Below are 5,366 nucleotides of genomic sequence, written 5' to 3'. Positions count from 1 at the left end.
AAGTCCACAACTTCTCACATGTTTTGAGTTATAACAAACAAGTATAATTAGTCAGAGGTTTAGGTTTGCTGTTTTAATGCACTATTTAACTTCATTAAATGTATTTAGTTTCATAAATACATATCAATGATTAATGATAAAATACTGACAGAAACAGGTTGCACATTCATGTTGTATAACTAAAGTTGTTGAGTATGAAATTTTATAAAATGAAAATCAAACAAACTCAAATGTTTGGAAAGACTTGAGACCTACTAGAGTGATTACTGTGATGATAAGATGATGCTTTTGAGAAAGTCTTTAATTTAAAAGGTTTAATGAGTGAACATGAATTTGGAAAATGTTTTTCACTGACAAGATCAACAGGAGAGGAGTTTTTATAGGAGGATTAGACACTTGTTCTGCAAATATTAAGGCTAATTTGTGACACATTTACTATTTTTTTTGTAAGAGCAAAGAAAATTAATTAGCTTATTAAAATACACTCTATGATTTTAAACAATTTAAGAATGGGTTTTATGGTGAAACATACTATTTCACAACATCCATCATAAGTATGATCTTTTACTGTCTTTTCATCATTGCTTTCAGTCATGGTATGACAGCAGAATTTTGGGAACAAGTCAACTTGTCAACTAAAATTATTCAGAATTGGTCTCTGTTGGTACCAAGTTTTGTAGTCAGTAAACAAATTTTCAATATCTTGTGCAAATGTGAACAACTATTTCTGTTCTTATCATGAAGCTAGAAACAATTAAGTAATGTTATGGAGAAAAAAGTATTTAAATGTGATTGTTTGTAAATTTTTGAAACATTCTGTTGTGTATTTGATTTGGGGGGAAGGAAGTGAGTTTCTTCTGGAAGTTGAATTTTATGTTTACTGAGTAAGAGGATTTCTTTCAGTAGGTATGGAAAACCTACGTTACATCATCACATATAAATAGAATTGTATTATTAGGGTATTTGTCTCAGTTTGGGATGACAATATTGTTTGTTTATTAAATATACTCCTCTAGTGTCTACAAATAATTTGTGGTCTATGTGGAAATGACTTCAAGGTTCCCTCTTCACATTATTGTAGTATGTATTGTAGTGTCACTTGCATGTTAAACAACTGAGAGAACTGTTTAGAACTGGAAAATGTAATTGGTTACCTTCAAGCAGTGTTTACATTGATTAGATTTATACAGTCTAATCAAAACTATAACTAAATCAATTGCCACTATAATAATAAACTAATTGCAAATAGAGATAACAACTTTCTCTATTTTTTGGAAATTATATTTATCAAGTAATAAAATGTTTACTTTGTTTGCTGCTGAGCACAAAGCTACATAACTGGCATATTAAATCATGAACATCAGATAATATAAAACTTTTAATTATAAATATGCTCTAATGTCCAGTTTATTAACATATAGTTAATAAAGTTTAGTTTGAAAAGTGTTAATAAAGTTTAGTTCAATTTTGAATATAACTTATAAGGTGCACTTCAACTGAACTTAGACTGTATGATTAACCCATCCCCATGATTCAGTTCTTCTACTCATGAAGTAATCCTAGTAGCTCTTTGAATACTTTTGAATAAATACTATCCTTTCTTACACAATAAGAACAGGATTGTAAGAAAGTGAAGTGACCTTAACGAGTGTACAGATTGTTTGCAAGTCTATGCTTTTCTCATCCAACCTTTTTATAATCTGGCAAGTGGGATTTTTTTTTAAACTCTTTGGATGCCATCATTGGATTTATCTGACTTGACATTTAAAGCTGTTTGGTACGACAAGTGGATTTACCCAACAGTGTTGCAAAAACATTTTATTATGGTGCAACAGTTGGGACCCCCACATGTCTTTGTAATTCCACACTGGTACAGGGTGTGTATACATCAACAGAAAAAATGTAATGCTGTATCACACACATTTTTTGTTTCTCAATATCACTGAAATAACAAAAACATTATTTTGCTGTTTGTGAATTTAAACTGTAGATCTATTCCTGTACTTCAAAACTTTAAGTTATGGTTCTTGTTTATGTTGAGAATCAAAGGAGTTACTTTGTATTAATATGAAAGTTCACTGCTCTGAGGAACTATTTCAGCATGCTAATAGTATTTTATTTATAAAACAGATTGAGCTTGTAATACGTTTAGACTAAATTACTGATTTAATATAAATGTGCTCTTTTGCTTCCACAGTTTCTAAATGAAGATGAAATGAATTCTGACTTTCAAAAGTGTTTGTGTATTCCAAGTGTTATAATATATTATGTTAAATAATTATCATATTTTAAAATTAGTTCACATACAATGAGATTGTCATTTGCCTTTTTTTAACCATTAAAATGTTTAATATGATTGTTTCTCTCAATTTGCTCCCCTTCATTATTCTCCCATTTTTCATGGAAGGTTGACAATAATCCACGAGGCAGTGATGATTTTCCTATAATCTTGAGAGAGACTGACTGTGGTCGAAGCCACATGATCAGCGTGCCCCAATGGAAGCTGGATCAGGCAAACTAGCCCTCTTTCACTGCTCTCGCAAATCTAATATTGTCATCATCTGTAAACCATCAATAGATGACTGTGTGGCAGCAGCAACTATCTGTATTATACAAGCAGCTGCTCAGTGTTTTCCTAAAACCTTGACACATTTTCCACTATATCCTCGTTTATGGTGGAATCCTGCCTGCCACGTGGAACTGAAGGCTCAAAAATGGGGCTGGGATACTTTCTGAAGATATCCCACACTCTTGAACTGCATTGCTTTTCAGCGGGCCCATGCATATGCTAGGTGGATAAGACGTCAAAGCCAGAAGGATTCTTGGATTAAGTTCAGAACCACCATATCTTCTACCATCTGTTCCAAAGTCATATGGGACAATATTAGAAAAGTCTGTGGGCAATACAATTCTGTCCCTTTCTTGATCTTGCCACCTGATGACCAAGTAACTTATACCCAGAGCATCACTGATACTCTAGGTAAAAGCTTTTGCCAGGTCTCTAACACTTCTTCTTCCTTCTTCTTAGCCATCAAGACTTGGGCTGAACAATCATCTCTTTCATTTTGAGGTGATTGTCTCTATAACTATAATTGTTCCTTTACACTGGTGGAACTGAAACTGGCCCTTCATTGGTCTGGCAGTACATTGGTTGAACCAGATGATGTACACTATGACATGCTGTGCCATCTATCATCTTCTTCTCTTGCTATTTTTCTAATTGTTTTTAACTGGATCTGGCAGGAAAATGTTTTTCTAATGCCTGGCACCTACCTTTTTCTAAGCCTTGGAAGGATCCCAAGATTCCTTCAAACTACCATCAATTGCTTTGACGAGCTGTCTCTGTAAGATGTTAGAGAGGATGATTAGTGCTTGTCTTGTTTAGTTCCTTGAATCAAAGAACCTCCTCTTGCCCACCCAGTGTGGGTTCTGCTGACAACACTCAACCATGGACCACCTGATACAACATCTTGTATCAATGTTCTTTGACATTGAGAAGGCTTATGATACAACATGGAGGTATGGCATTTTGCGAGACCTCCATATATATGGGTTATGTGGCCATTTGCCATTTTTATTGAACACTTTTTAATGGACAGGCAATTCCAAGTTTGTGTGGGTTTAACACTTTTCCATTTTTTTCTTGGAGTCCCTCAAAGCTGTGTTCTATGTTTCACACTTTTCAGTATAAAATTAATGCCATTACTGAATAACTCTCTCTCACTGTTACAAATGGGCTCTATGTCGATGACTTTCATTTCTCACATCAGTCGTCGAGCATGAGGTATATTGAACGGCAGCTATAGACTTATAAAATCAAAATAATTTTTCATATTTATCCTTGGATACCATTGCTGTATCCACTGGTCAACCAATCCCACCATGGCTTCTTACAGTTCCCAAATATGACCATTCTTTAAGGTAGACATGCTTGATTGGAAATACTGTCTGCTATTTGCTGAACATCTTTTGAACCATTCTTCTATTCCCATTTATACAGTTCAAACTCAGGTGACTGTGTGGGCTCTGCCATGGTTTGTTGTGGTTCTGTGGTTGCTCGAAGAATCCCCTCTACAGTTTTGTGTTCACTGCTGAACTGTTTGTTATTTTTCTTGCCCTGGGTTTTGTAAAACTAAGCAGTACTCAAATTGCCAGTGCTCTACTGGTCATGGAATCACTTCATGTTGGTTCACACCATGTTCTCCCAATATTCAAAACCAGATGTCCCATTTCCCTTTGACATGTACTTCTATCCAGTTTTTCTGGATACTGGGCCACATTAGTATTTGCGGGAATGAGATTGTTGACACCGTAGCTAAGTCTATCTGTTCTGGCACTATCACCACTGTGCCTATCAATACATGGACTATGTTCCTGTAATCAAGGCTCAGCTCTGTGTCAGCTGGTAGTTGACTTGGAGCATTATAATCTAAACTTGTAACTTTTAATATATATTGATATAAGATTTTATCATTCCATGGTAAATGTTTCAGTTCATAATTTTTTATAGTAGTTCATGAACTTTACTGAAACTGCCTAGGCCCATTGGGCCAAACCCATAACTATTTGTACTCATTAATTTACATGCTAGCAACTTCTAATATATTCAGTGTATATTCACAAAACTTGGTAGATTTTTACTAAACATTACAAGACTGTTGCACATGAAAAGTCATAATTTTTAATAGATAATTTGTTTTATTAATATTTGTTCATGTGCATTTTAACCTGGAGGTTAACTCTCAGTCTTCTACTTTGAATTATCATTATTATCACATCCTAACAAAAAAGGATGTCTTTCAAAAATAAACCTCCCATGGACTTTGTGGACTACTTTCATAAGAGATTTTGTAATACTGAATCAACTAATACATGTTTTTAGCCTTTCTGTAATAAAATATAAAATAAATCAAGTATAAAACCATGGTATTTTCGTAAATTCATAATAATGCTTGGTTTTTAGAAATATAAAATTCCTGGTCTTAAAAGAGTTGGTTAACCAATATGTTTTTAAAGATGCAAATAATACATAAATTGCTCTCAAGATTAACATCCAGGAGTTGCAAATTATCAAAGAAATCACCATCAAATACTGGTTGCCAACATTCATATATAGATTTAAGAACTAAGTTAAATCTAAATAAGTTTCATGAATGTTAACCATACTGTATTTTTTACCATGTTTAATGTCGTTTCTGCTATTGCCTTTTATAAATTCTTAAAGCATTATATGCCTAATGTGATCCTCAGACACATCCATCTTCATAAGGGTTTATTTGATTAATGATGTGAAAAAGTGGAATTGGGTCAGTTTCTTTTATTTGTCTGAACATTTTTATACACTGCCTACTACATATTTTACTCAT

The sequence above is a fragment of the Tachypleus tridentatus genome, unplaced genomic scaffold (genome assembly GCF_004210375.1).
Source record: "Tachypleus tridentatus isolate NWPU-2018 unplaced genomic scaffold, ASM421037v1 Hic_cluster_2, whole genome shotgun sequence".
In the NCBI taxonomy this organism is placed as follows: domain Eukaryota; kingdom Metazoa; phylum Arthropoda; class Merostomata; order Xiphosura; family Limulidae; genus Tachypleus; species Tachypleus tridentatus.
Note: the sequence above shows the minus strand (reverse complement) of the source record.